Source organism: Protopterus annectens, chromosome 8.part0, assembly GCF_019279795.1.
Source record: "Protopterus annectens isolate FY-2018-M chromosome 8.part0, PAN1.0, whole genome shotgun sequence".
Lineage (NCBI taxonomy): Eukaryota > Metazoa > Chordata > Ceratodontiformes > Protopteridae > Protopterus > Protopterus annectens.
In genome coordinates, this window is record NC_056741.1 from 1,109,732,264 (window position 1) to 1,109,747,989 (window position 15,726).

Below are 15,726 nucleotides of genomic sequence, written 5' to 3' on the forward strand. Positions count from 1 at the left end.
AGTGAAATAAGCTGCAGCGCCAAACAGTTTTAAAACATAGATTTTATTAATAAACCAACCCGTTCTTTAAAATGTGCAAAACTCTAAAAAATAAATAAGCACTTTCATCCTGGTTACCCCCAAGACTTCATCAGATAGTTAAAAAACAGTGCACACCCTCTTAAATAACTTTTCTAAGTCACATAGCCTGCCTTAAAGCCTCTTAAAGAGCCCACACCAAATACACACCACCAGGTAAATTATAGAAAGCCTGTTGCTGTTAAAAGCCAAAGTTTGTTAAATAATAAATACAATCAAATACTCTGTATTAAAAATATCCTATCTGGACTACTAAAAGAGGCAGCTCCTAAAGACTTTATACCATGTATGGGTCCCCGCAATGTTATCTGTGGTATGATCCGAGTTATCCTCACTACAGGTAATATATAATTATTGATCATGGGATGCGTAAGGCCAATCTAACACCAAATGAGACAGATTAGTTCAAGTGCAAAATGTAAACCTAGCTTAGCTAGAACAACTGTGTTAAGTGTTCCACCTATCAACTCAAACAATGCTGTTGCATAGACATCTACACATACACACACACATACACACACACACACACACACACACACACACACAGACACACACACACTTTAAACGTACAATAGTAATTGATTTTTATGTCATGTGACCTGGGTTGCATGTGTGTATAAATGAAGGGGTTAGAATTGATTTTATTGTATTGACATCTGAAGAAGTGGAGTTGTCCATGAAAGCGCTTGTGTTTATTAAACTTGTGTACTGGATCCTACAGCTGTCTCTGAATCCTGTTGTTTTTATTGGAATCTTGGATATTTATTTTATACAGGACCAGTGAGTTTGAGAGCTTTGGTGGCTGTTTTGTGTTTTGTTACTTTATTTTTTGTGCCCATCTTAGTTCTTGAGGTAATGGCTGAAGGACAAGATATTGTTGAACTGGACTATAATCCTGTTGGGGTACAGCAAGAAAGTGTTTGCAACACAAATCCGTTACTGAAGGTAATTAACCTTTATAGTAACCTATTACTCGACTGTGTTTTTAAATAGATGGAAAATGACACAGCCGTGATAGATTTAACTACTCTTAAAAAGAAACTGTCTGCTCTTGAGAAAGACATGTTTAAGTTAAAACGTTCACAGTATGAAAAATTCCATATGGAGGTGTGTCTTCAAGAGGGACTTGTGCCTAGAGGACTGCGCATATTGAAAATGCTCTCATGTCAATTGTGAATCAGAATTAGTAGCTGAATGGCAGAAAGTGAATCTAGTTGCTAGTGCCTCTTATATCAGACTGTTGATTGCAGCTGCTGAGAGGGAGATACAGGTTTTAATATTGTCTGTTGAAACCAAGTATGCAGAGATGCTTTCACTCTATAAAGCCCCTCTAGTGGATAAATATCTCTTAGAGACTCTTGATTCCTTGTCAGCTTATGAAAGGAAGCTGACAAGACAGAAGATCAGAAAAATAACCAGAGACTGGCGTGATTTTGAATTGGGACATATCTTTGCTTGGCCGAGGTTTTCCGCGGACAAGGGAATGCCTACTGTTTCACATTTAGCATCGCATGGGCATTTGACCAGTGAGGGAAAAACTGTTGCTGTGATTGATAAGGTAGAGCCGGCTCCAGCTGTTTTATCTGATATTGTGGTATCCAATGGCAATGCGAGACGAGTACAGAATGACAAGGCTGTGACATCATACTCAAATCAAAAGCAAACACTATCAGCTGAAACGGGGGCCAGGAAAAATACTTTTCAGGTGAAGGTCCTCAATCACAAACCAGCTGACAATGTGGTTTCACCTCTAGAGGACAGTTCAGACACTAAGTTCCCTTTAGACCAGCACAAACTACATTTCCCTTAACTGGAAAAGGAGATAAAAGCTGTGAAAGATCAGTGGCCGAGGGGAAGAAGCGGGAGCAGACAAAAAAGGAAGCTGAAAGGGAATATAGTAAACCAGGGGAACATCAAAAAAGCCTTTTTCAGAAAGGCTTAGTGTGGAACTTATCGAAATACACATTGACTGGAGATGAACTATGAGTTTTACAGAGAGGACATACATATATACCAACAAGGTACTCCGATTTAAGTGATGCAGTGTTTGATATTAAATTATTTACTCGGAATTTGATGCTTAAATTAATGTATAGTGATACTAAGCATACCTTGGATAAACACTTTGTATAGATGACTTTTATAAAGCAGCATTTAGTAATAATAAGAAAGATCAGGGGAAGTTTAATTTGTCTAGGAATGAGTATTTTGCTCTCAGAAGTTTACAAAACAATGACAAAATTGCTATCAGACCAGCCAACAAAGGCGGTCCTATTGTTGTTTTGGATATAGATTGGTATAAACAAGCTATGTATGCAATGCTCAGTGATGGTGACTTTTATGTGAAAATTAATAACAAGAAGGTTAAACAAATGATTGCCAAAGTTGCAGGAACATTGAATGAATTATTGCAGAATGACCATATTAATAAGGAACTTTTTGACTATTTTCTGATACCTCACCCAACAATTCCTATTATACAAGGATTACCTAAAATACATAAAAACAGCACCAGTCCCCCGATGCGACCAATATTTTCTGGTAGGAACTGGTGCACTGAGTCAATATCAATTTATTTAGAAAAATTCCTAAGACCTAAGATAGACAGTATAGATCATATTTTAAGAGACACAGAACATTTTTTAAATAATTTATATGTTCATACACGAAATTTAGAACAGGTTCAAGGGATTATTTTGGTAACCCTTGATGTGGTGTCATTATTCACTATGATACCTAATAATTTGGGAATAAAGAGTATTAAGAGCGGGCAAAACTGCCTTTCAGTTTGTAGCCTGCTACAGAACACCCTCCCTATTACAGGAACCCCACTTGGCATTCCTGAGAACACTGGAGAATATGAAGGTCTCTCCAAACACTATGTTATTGGGTGACTTCAACTACCCAAACATTGACTGGGAAAACTACTCAAGCCTAAACACCCTCGCCCAACAGTTCCTTGAATTTATAAACTCTAACGCAATGGAACAACTGGTCACCACTCCCACAAGAGGGAACAACATATTGGACCTGGTCATCACCAACATGGGGACTCTATGTTCCACACCAGAGGTAAACTCCTCATTGGTAAGATCAGACCACAAACAAATTTCCCTGGACATCCATATCCCATTCCCCACCCCCAGCCAAGGAAATTACTGTAAAGAATTTCTCAAAAGCCAACTTTGCACTTCTCAAGACTGAGGTGGAATCCTTCAAAGCCCCTGGGCCAGAGGATAATACAGCCCAATCCGCAGAATCATTTACAAATGCATTCTATGAGCACCTGCAGGAATGCATGGATCATGCTATCCCAAATAAAACCAAGACTCACTCCTCCAAAAACAGGAGACCGGTCTGGTGGACCCCGGCCATAAATAAGCTACACAACAGAAGGAGGAAGCTACTACATGACAGAGCAAAATCCCAAAAAGGGAAGGCATCTGTGATCAGTATTAGCAAGAAACTTCGATCCCTCATAAAATCATCAAAGGCCAGTTTCGAAAGAAAAATTGCCCTATACACTAAAGATAATCATAAGGCCTTCTTTAGTTATGTCAGAAACATGGGCGGAAACTCCCAGATATGCTCTGAATTGTTACATAATGGTACAAAATATACCAAACCTACAGACATAGCCAACATCCTGGCAGACAGATTCAGTGCAAACTTCTCCTTCCCTTCCCCCCCAAAGGAGCAAACGCCTATCCCAACTGAATGTAACCTCCCTAACATCACAGATGCACAGGTGAAAGCTGTCCTCTCCAAAGCAAAAAACACAGCATCTATGGGACCGGACGGTGTCCCAGGCTGTGTCTTACACGAGCTCCAAGAAGAACTGAACCCTCACATTAAGTCACTGTTCAAACTTAGCCTTACTACAGGATATGTACCCAAAGAATGGCGTACAGCTACAGTGGTCCCACTCCACAAAGGTGATGCCACAATGGACCCCGGAAACTATCGCCCCATAAGCCTGACTAGTCTGGTCTGTAAAGCTATGGAGCATATTATCATGGAACTCATAAACAAAGACATTGGGAGCCTCCAGACACTGGACCCTACCCAATTCGGCTTTGTTAAGGGCAGATCTTGCCTCTTAAACCTAGTTGATTTCTTTGAAACAGTTACCAAATCCATAGATGAGGGCAAGATAGTCCACACAGCCTACCTGGACCTCGCAAAAGCCTTCGACATAATACCCCACTTGGGCATCATAAATAAGCTTACCAGCTTAAATATCAACCCCTATATCACAAGATGGGTTGCAAACTGGCTCAGAGATAGAACCCACATGGTCAGAATCGCAGGTGCCATGTCCAAATCCAAACCAGGTACAAGTGGCATCCCACAGGGCTCAGTTCTGGGACCTCTCTTGTTCAGTATATACTTCTCTGAGGTTCAGGCTAACACAGGGGGATTATGGCTGACAAAGTTCGCAGATGACTGCAAACTGGGGGCCATAATCGAATCTCCAGCTGACACAAGCAACAACCAAAAGGGTCTCACCAGAGACGGATGCTTGGTGCCAGAGCCACGGCCTCAAGCTAAATGCTAAAAAGTGCATAGTCATCCCCTTTGGGAAAAACAAGGTGCCCACAAATTACCACATAGGTGGTAATCCATTAAGTACGTAAGAAGTAATTAGAGATTTGGGTACCAACGTAGATAGTAATCTCTCCTTTGATAATCACGTTGCCAAAGTGGTTAGAAAGAACTTCTATATAGCCCACCTTATCATGAAAGGGTTTGCATCTAGAGCAACAGAGGTCATTGTGCCCCTCTACTCGTCACTCATCAGGCCCATAATTGAATACAATGCCCCTTTTGGGATGTACCTTACCCGACACCTGCAGCAACTGGAGAGACCCCAAAAGTACTTCACCAAGAGGATCATGGGCTACAAACAGATGTCCTATGCAGCTCGACTAAAGAAACTCCAGCTCTACTCGGTTGCTTACCGCCTACTCAGAGGCGATCTATGCCTGACGTACAAAGCCATGTCAAACCCAGAATTAATGGACATGCTCCACCTCAAAAAATCCAAGTCCCTTAGAGCTACACACTCCAGGGACCTAAACCTCAGCACAAAAATAAATAGAACATGCTGAAGGGACAGATTAATTTCCCAGAGGCTCCCCTCACTCTGGAATAGAATCCCAATTCATGTTAGACATAGCCCCTCGCTGACCCTCTTCAAGCGAAATTTGGACGCGTGGATGGGAAATCGCAAATTCACCCCTGGGATCTCTCCTGTGTCCCTGCTAGACAGAGGCATAGTAAACTAATCTTAAAAGGGTACCTTCTGTGACCTACTTTACAGAGGCACAGTAGGCTAATCTAATAGGGAGACGGAAGCCAAATACACTCTGGCTAGGCTTATAAATGCCCTAGGGCAGATAGCCTAATATCTACCTATGAACCTATGAACCTATAATAGGTTTCTTAGAGTCATGTTTCATGCTAGTGAACAGATAGTAGAATGAATATGTCAATTGCTCCAGATAGTTTTGGAGAGCATTGTTTTTTTGTTTGGGCAAGATTTATACTGGCAGTCAAATGGTGTAGCTATGGACACATCATGTGCCATTAGCTACGCCGATGCTGTCATGGCAGTATGGGAAACCAATTTTGTGCTACAGGGTGCTTTCTCTAATAAGGTAAATATTTTAGAAGGTTTGTAGATGACCTTTTTATTTTATGGAAACTGACATTAGATGAATTGATTGAATTTGTACAGTGTATTAATCATACTACAACTTTTTTACGTTTTACATATACTTATTCAATTAAGAATGTTAATTTTTTGGATGTAAGCATAGAAAAGAATGAACAAGACCACATCATTACCAAGCAGCATAGAAAGGAGTGCCATGTTAACCATCTCCTAGTGAAGGATAGTATGCATGCACCCTATATTTTCAGAAATGTCATGCATAATCAGGTGTATAGGGCCTCAAGGCTGAATGTCCTAGATGAAGATTTCCGCCAGCAGGCTGAAAAAGTGAGCGGAGAATTAAAAGATAGAGGGCACAATATAGAAGAAATTGAAACCAGAGTGAAAGAGGTTAGTAGATTAAGAGACTCTAAAGCTAAACCCTACTTTTCAAAGTAAGATGATCTTGGGAGGGCATGTATAAAGAGTAATCAGGCCAGTGGAAAGGTCAGAGTACCTTTTTACTATTTTAGTGATGTACAGGTATACATGAATATAGTTTGGAAAAACTGGGACATACTGAAGATAGACAAAGGCATCAAATAGTTGATAGATGAAAACCTTAGTTTCTTTTTAAAGAATTATAAATCATTAAAAAGACAGTTATGTTATCCTGAAATTCATAAAAAACAGGAGACTGTGAAGTCTAATATAGTTAAGGGGACTAAAGAATGTGGCAGATGTTCATACTGTAAGTATATAGACAGCAGTTTGAAATTTGAACATCCAGATCGAAAGAAGACATATGAATTCAAAGTTTCAGCTACATATGACAGTGAACATATTGTTTATTTAGCTTACTGTATAGAATGTTATAAATGTTATGTTGGGAAGACTGACAGATCCCTTAAAGAAAGAATAAGTGAGCATATATATGCCATCAATAAGAAAAATAGGGTTAATGCATTAGTGAAACATGTCATCAATTGTTTGTGTCTTTCGGCTTTTCCCGGTTAGGTGTCTCCACAGTGGAACTCCAGTCCGCTAATGATTGGTAGTGGATTTTTACGTACCAGGTTACCAGCCCTGACGCACAACCTTCAATGAAGGCACGCCCCATTCATGTATGCCTCCACATAGAAGACGCTCTAGCTGAGAATCAAACGGGACAACGTCTTGCTATGAGGCGACAATGTTACCGCAGCACCACCACCGCAGTCTGAAACATGTCATCAATACAATGATCTTAAACATAGCTTTAAATTTTTAGCTATAGGAAGAACTTATGAAAATATTAGGGGGGGTGACCTACGCAATGTTACAGAAGAACTGGAAGCTAAATGATAGTGAGACTGTGAGCTAATATGGGCCATGGGCTGAATGAATATGTCCCCTTACAGCCCAAGTTGAAATCTAGGCAACTTTTTAGATTATTCAAAATGTTTTATTTTGTTTTTATTGTATATTTTTGCATATATTTTTGTATTTGTAATATGTGCATCGAATGTTGATATATATTAACTAATTTGTAGTTTAAATAGGTAGTGACTACTTTAAATGAAAAATGGTAATTAATTTTTATGTCATGTGACCTGGGTGGGGTGTATATAAATGAAGGTGTTAGAAATGATTTTATTGTAGTGACATCTGAAGAAGTGGAGTTGTCCACGAAAGCGCTTGTGTTTATTAAACTTGTGTACTGGATGCTACAGCTGTTTCCGAGTCCTGCTGTTTTTATTGCAATAATAAAATATCTTATTCACTCCCACTGCACTGTTGTGAAATGGCATGGTAGAGCTTGCCTTTGAATCACCCTGCCATGCTATTTCAAGTCCTCCCAGATTTGGACTGCCTGACTCACCTTTTTTTCAGCACAAATAAAGTGGCTTTTGTCCACACTTTCTGTTAACATTAAATACTATTCCCCACTCTCCAGTCTTTAAGCTCTGCCTCTTCCTTAGGCCTTAATGTATAGAGAATCAGTCTGGCTTTATGGAACCTGGAGGATGGTGCTGCCTTACAGCTCATTTTTGCAGTCATTGTTTCATTTTGCACATTATCTCTGTATACTTAAATAAATGTTCAGCTGTGGTAGCATTTTCCCTCTTCTGACCTGCCACTCAGATTTTTTTAGTAACAAAGTCAGCCTTACTGATACATCAGCACACATCTATAGCCCATGCTTTTTCTTTCATGCTTCATACTTCAGAGATGCCTTAATTGTATTCTCATGGTTTATCATCCCTCTGTAAGTCTGCAATAGAACTCAGTCTTTTTGACAGTTACATCTGAAAACATTTTCTTGTAGTCTTACATAAATGTTATTGATGACAGCCCCAGTGCCTGATTCCATTTTTAGTTTCCCTTCAGCCACTTTTGTGGTAATCTAAATAATATTTTGATTATTATTCATCACAACATATAACAAGTGAGTATCCTAGAGCAGGTCCTACTAGAGATGTACATGTACAGATCTCAAACACACACACATACACACACATTCAGGACCATTCACACTTTCCTATGCACACATTCATTACTACTTTCCTAGATTTACTATTTGTGCAGAGCAAAGCTATCCTGCTTCTCCTATAAAGATTCCTCTCCCCACGCAGATAGCAATGTACATATATGCATTTTCTACACTGCTCGTATTGGACTTAATTATCATAGCCCAGGCCCTGACTACTGCATGTAAATATGGTACCACATCTCACGGTGTCAAGCAGCATGGAGCAGGCAGTGTAGGCCCTAGGATTTGAACAAGCTTACCTAATGTTATGCAAGCTGTACTGCTTGGCTTTGAATGCTAGGAAATTACTCTCAGCCTGAGTTCACACTACAGAGTCATACTGGTTTATGGCAATGCTATGGTATGGAAATCAGCTGCATAACACAGGACCTCAAAGAAATGCATCTGAAGTGCTGAGTTACAACTAGTGTAACTCTGCTCCCTGTTCTAATGATTCTTTTATTATGCCAGCCTCTTCTCCATGGAGATTTTACTCATACAAGCATTATTAATGCACAACATTTTGCAATGTTTATTGCAGCACTGCATTAAGCTTTCAGAGATTCCGCATAAATTTCACCACCAGCAGGAAAAAGTACAACTTTTTGAATATGATTTACACGGAAGAGCTGTATACCAAATATGCACATGCACCATGCTATGTATTACACAAGTACCCCATGCAGGTCCATACAGTCAGCAGACAGTAATGAAAGCACACTAACATAAGCAGCCAAGAAATGCATTAAGTATCATAGTTCAAAATGTAGAAACATGGGCTAAAAATGGAGTCCTAGTATTCGTAGACATGGTGTGCAGATACACAAATGTATTTTGCACATTATGTTTTTACACCAATGCAAACCACCATCAGGATGGTGCACAGTGGCAAACAATAGCATTTTGTATACAACTGCTATGTACTAAATGCTCCTATACTCAGGATGGGGGGGGGGGTTGTGTCGCAAGACAATCCTATGAAATGCACCGAAGAACTTTAGTTTAGTATAGTACAGCCTATTATACTAAAGCGCAGTACTGTAGCTAGGGTGGGGAAAGGGGTGCAATCAGCAGTGCAACCAAGTTGTTGATCAAGTGAGAGTGCAATATTGGTAGCCATTTAAGCAGCTGTGGATGGTATCGCTTGGCTGCCTAAATGACTTTTAGGGGGCCACCAAGTAATCTAGCAATGGGTCTACATGTAGCTACTTCATACAGTCATACAGTACAGTACAAAGCAGTTATTGTAGCTACTTAGTACAATACAGTACAGCATACTAAACTAATCTAAAGTTCTCTGATGCTCTGTGGTCTTCCATCATGCTAAGGAGTGATTCACATATCACTCTTTAGGTATGATGGCAGATCAGGGGACATTACCATAATATGGTAATGAGGGGATCCTGAGCAGTATAAGCTCCCACTAGGGGGCGCTCCATAACATCACTAAAAGGGAGAGGACAAGATCGGTTATGATAGCCAACTTTTCCTGCTCCACAGGGGACTGTGTCGCCAGTAGCGATTTTTCTGCTGTGCAGTTGAAGTGTTTTCATTTTTTTTCCCACTGCACTATTATTTTGCTCTGGTATGTCTGTAGTACAACTCTGTAGCAGTGGAGGGGGATTGCTATGCTGTGAAGTATGGTGCCACTGGTTGGTACACAGATTGTTTGCCATAGTTTACCCTATTGGGACCAGCCAGTACTCCAATACATTCAGTCTTCTGAATGGTATACAGTTAGGGATGTGGGTCATTTGTATACATACAGTGTGCATGCAGTACAATGTATGCAAAATGGGTGAGATGGTGTACAATGTTTCATCCCATTGTGTCATTTCTTTTATGACTTACAACAGGTTTTGGTACACCAGTATATTAGCATACCAAGCCAGTTTCATGCCGTAAAAGGTTTATAAACATTGCCCTAAGTATTATATAATATAAATAATGAATTATATACAGGTTACCATATGGCAAAGAAAGTGGACATTTTATGTGACATCACTTCAATGCAATCTGAGATAGAATGTCATTATCCTAGCTGCATTTCTAGACAATGCAGGCTCTGGGACTTAGACAAGCTCATCTAGTATGCTAGACGAAATGCCCTGCTTTGCAAGCTAGTCAATGAATCTCAGCCTGTGTTCATACTAGAGTCACACTGACATACACAAAATGTACAACACCATAGCTATGTTATGGCACAGTCATGATGTTAAAATAAAATGTATTTGGCTTCATTTGAATTTATGATAATGATTTTTAAGAAAACTGAAAATGCAGCCTGTTAGTTAAAACAGTATAAATACAATTTATAATGAGATACAGAATTAGTTGCTGAATAATGTAATATTCTAACAATCTGTTCAAGCAGAAAAGTTAGGAAAAACCCTTCCCCTAGGATGAACAACATGAGAGCACTCAAATTACCTGATCACAAGTGTGACTGAGAACACAGCAAACCTACAACCTACTTGCAGAGATCAAAATAAGAATTTTTGCAAGGGAAGCAAGACCTTTGCACCCACTATCACAGACACACATCTCGTTTTCTCTCTCTCTCTCTCTCTCTCTCTCTCTATATATATATATATATATATATATGGATCTACCTGACTACGTCGAAACGTCAGAAGAGCGAAAACGACTTCACCGACGCCAGAAGATCGACAAGGCAGAAGACCGACGGAGGAAGACACCGACGCTGAGAACACTGAGATGGGGAAAGGATTTGTAAGTATGCGGTAGTGACGGACGTTAGGGTGCGAGTAAGGTAAGTGTGCGATGTTGACGGTGTGTAGGGATAGGGGTGGGATAAGTGAGTTAGGGTTAGGGCGCAGGTTAGGTAAGGGTGCGAGTAAGGTAAGTGTGCGATGTTGGCGGTCTGTAGGGATAGGGGTGGGATAAGTGAGTTAGGGTTAGGGCACGGGTTAGGTAAGGGTGCAGTAGTGATAGTTTTTGGGTTAGGGGCGGGTTAAGTGAGTTAGGGTTAGGGCGCGGGTTAGGTGAGTGTGCGATAGTGACGGACCTTAGGGTAAGGGTTTGGGTTAGGGTTGTAGATAGTTGTGTATGTATGGGTTAGTGTTGGTTTGTAAGGATTTTGGTGTGCTTGTGTTGTGTGTGTGGGTTTTGGATAGGGGATTTGTTTTGTTTGTTATGATGTGTCGTGTTTGTGAACTGTCGATTATGTGGTGTCGGTGAAGTTGTTTTCGCTCTTTTGAAGTTTCGATGTAGTCAGGTAGATCCATATATATATATATATATATATATATATATATATATATATATATATACATTATATATATATATATATATATATATATATATATATATATATATATATATGTGCATACACATATACACCCACATTCACAGGCACATCGCATATACATTAGTTCCACAGTCTCTCTCCCTCTCTCTTTCACACAGACACATACACACACACACGTGAAACTTCTCAAAACAGTGCACAGTGGTCTCATAAAATCATCCAATCTGTACAAGTAATGATAAAACCTAATCTGACCAGCTGTGTTTGGACAGATAGAAGCCAATTTATCAGTCACCATACACCTGTAGAGATGCCATGAAAAACATATGGCAAAGGAACATAGGCATTTTCTTTATGATCTTTAATTGTGGTTCTCTTACAATATTTAAATGAACAAAATTAGCCTGTGGAATGCATTTGCAAAATCAGAACATTAATGTCGAGCTTTTTTCTGCTAGAGACTGCCTGAACTGCTGCACTGCACTGTCTTCATCCTTGGTGCCTGCCATGGTTTGTAGTCATGCACTTCTGTCATGGTTTGTAGTCATGCACTCCTGCCATGGTTTGAAGTCATGCACTCCTGCCATGGGTTGTACTCATGCACTCCTGCCATGGTTTGTAGTCATGCACTTCTGCCATGGTTTGTAGCCATGCACTTCTGCCATGGTTTGTAGCCATGCACTTCTGCCATGGTTTGTAGCCATGCACTTCTGCCATGGTTTGTAGTCATGCACTTCTGCCATGGCTTGTGCTCATGCACTTCTGCCATGGTTTATAGTCATGCACTCCTACCATGGTTTGTAGTCATGCACTCCTGCCATGGTTTGAAGTCATGCACTCCTGCCATGGTTTGTACTCATGCACTCCTGCCATGGTTTGTAGTCATGCACTCCTGCCATGGTTTGAAGTCATGCACTCCTGCCATGGTTTGTAGTCATGCACTCCTGCCATGGTTTGTAGTCATGCACTTCTGCCATGGTTTGTAGCCATGCACTTCTGCCATGGTTTGTAGCCATGCACTTCTGCCATGGTTTGTAGTCATGCACTTCTGCCATGGCTTGTGCTCATGCACTTCTGCCATGGTTTGTAGCCATGCACTTCTGCCATGGTTTGTAGTCATGCACTTCTGCCATGGCTTGTGCTCATGCACTTCTGCTATGGTTTGTAGTCATGCACTCCTTTGGTATCAGTAGTATTTTATGCGCTAGGGGAAAAATGTTGCTTGCCATCAAACAATGACCAACATATTCCAACACTTCACAAACCAGAAATTGTTAACTTCACTACTACACTTAACAGGAAATCTTGTGCTAGATATGAGATATGGAATGCACTTAAATTAAAAAGTACAATACAGCACCTACTAAAGTATTCCACAGTATTTAGCAAACTACATGATGAAGCTAGTATTGAGTGTTTTGTCAAAATGAGGCTAGACAGTGTAGACAAGATAAGAGTGACAGAAAAGTAAGGAAAAGGTTTAAGCTATGAGTCCTGTTGAATTACTTGTACATATTGATTTGGTTACTTAGATGCACTTTTAGCAGCCCATGAAATTTGGGATAAGAGGACATGTCTTTAACATTGGGTGGGAAAGATACATCTTGCTCTGAAGAGCAAATGACATTTACCAACCTTTCTCACCCATGTGGTATTTTAGGAATCAATATTTTGTAGTTTCTGAGATACTATCATTTGAAACAGCCATTCCTGAACCATATCAGATATCTGTCTGAACGTTTTGCAAAATGATTAATGCTGTAAGCTGCTAACCTGCTTTATCCTGTGGGCTTCATTTTAATTCCACAAGCCTCCATTTGCCCGGTGCATAACTTTGTGCAAGCTACTCAGACAGTTTTCTCAGTTTTCTTGGTTACCTCTGAAGCAACTGTGTTTAGTGGGCTTACCTGCATAACAAAATACTTCTTCTCCCCCAGGGTAACTAATGAAAACAGCAGCACAGGAAGTTTTGTTCTTTTTACAATTAATGCTTGTTACAAATTAGAGCATTTATGAGATGGGTATATAGAAGACTAGTTCAAAATGGAAATTCATCGCTGGTTTGGCACCTTTGTCTCTAATGCAAACAGGTAACCTGTAAATGGTTCATCTCCCAGGCCCATTGTTACACTTATCAAGGGTATCAGAACTTGTCAGAGATTTGGGATGCATGGCTAGCCCTAAAAAGACGCTTGTGGTCGGTAGCCTAGTAAACACTTCTGAACCCATGGTCCTTGTTTACTCTTACAGTTCATGTTTCGTGTAATGTAAATTATGTACACATCAGATATTCAAAAGCTGCATCATAAACACTGTTTAAAACATAAGTTAATAGAACTACAGCAATACACTTACTAAATTAACTAATTTACTCTATAATGTTGGCAATGGTGAAAGTTTTAAAGTTACTTTTGTGTAAAGTACAGAAAATGTGCCAACTCAAAAATATGTTTTTTCATCACATACCCTACACAGTTTGAGATATTTGACTGTAACATTTTGAAAAAAAAAATACATTTAAGAACCTCAAGAATTTTTATCTGTCATACTAGATTATGATTATGTCTTAAATAACAGATGTCAGAACCTTTTCTAATAAGCCTACTATTTTTGAGAAATTCACGTATATCTGCCTTGTACCATTCCTGACATAGTCCACAGTTTTTCACCCCATTTCTATTATATTCCATAAGATAACTGGAGCAATTAGTCAACCCTTTTCTAAGAGAGCTTTGGTGAATCTGAACATCATTCCCAAGAAAAGCTCAAACGGACAGATAACAGATGGAGATATATCATTATGTAATAAATTTACATGATGGCACTGCAGAGTGCTGCTAAAAATATTTATATATCATTATGTAATACATTTACATGATGGCACTGCAGGGTCCTGCTAAAAACATTTATATATTATTATGTAATACATTTACATAATGGCACTGCAGGGTGCTGCTAAAAACATTTATATATCATTAAATAATACATTTACATGATGGCACTGCAGGGTGCTGCTAAAAATATTTATATATCATTACGTAATACATTTACATGGTGGCATTGCAGGGTGCTAATAAAAACATTTATATATTATTATGTAATACATTTACATAATGGCACTGCAGGGTGCTGCTAAAAACATTTATATGTCATTATGTAATACATCTACATGATGGCACTGCAGGGTGCTGCTAAAAACATTTATATATCATTACGTAATTCATTTACATGATGGCACTGCAGGGTGCTGATAAAAACATTTATATATCATTATGTAATGCATTTACATGATGGCACTGCAGGGTGCTGATAAAAACACCTATATATCATTACATAATACATTTACACGATGGTACTGCAGGGTGCTGCTAAAAACATTTATATATCATTACGTAATACATTTACATGATGGCACTGCAGGGTGCTGCTAAAAACATTTATATATCATTACGTAATTCATTTACATGATGGCACTGCAGGGTGCTGATAAAAACATTTATATATCATTATGTAATGCATTTACATGATGGCACTGCAGGGTGCTGATAAAAACACCTATATATCATTACATAATACATTTACATGATGGTACTGCAGGGTGCTGCTAAAAACATTTATATATCATTATGTAATGCATTTACATGATGGCACTGCAGGGTGCTGATAAAAACACCTATATATCATTACATAATACATTTACATGATGGCACTGCAGGGTGCTGCTAAAAACATTTATATATCATTACGTAATACATTTACATGATGGCACTGCAGGGTGCTGCTAAAAACATTTATATATCATTACATAATACATTTACATGATGACACTGCAGGGTGCTGAAAAAAACATTTATATATTATTATGTAACACATTTACATGATGGCACTGCAGGGTGCTGATAAAAACATTTATATATCATTATGTAATGCATTTACATGATGGCACTGCAGGGTGCTGATAAAAACACCTATATATCATTACATAATACATTTACATGATGGTACTGCAGGGTGCTGCTAAAAACATTTATATATCATTACGTAATACATTTACATGATGGCACTGCAGGGTGCTGCTAAAAACATTTATATATCATTACATAATACATTTACATGATGGCACTGCAGGGTGCTGAAAAAAACATTTATATATTATTATGTAACACATTTACATGATGGCACTGCAGAGTGCTGATAAGAACATTTATT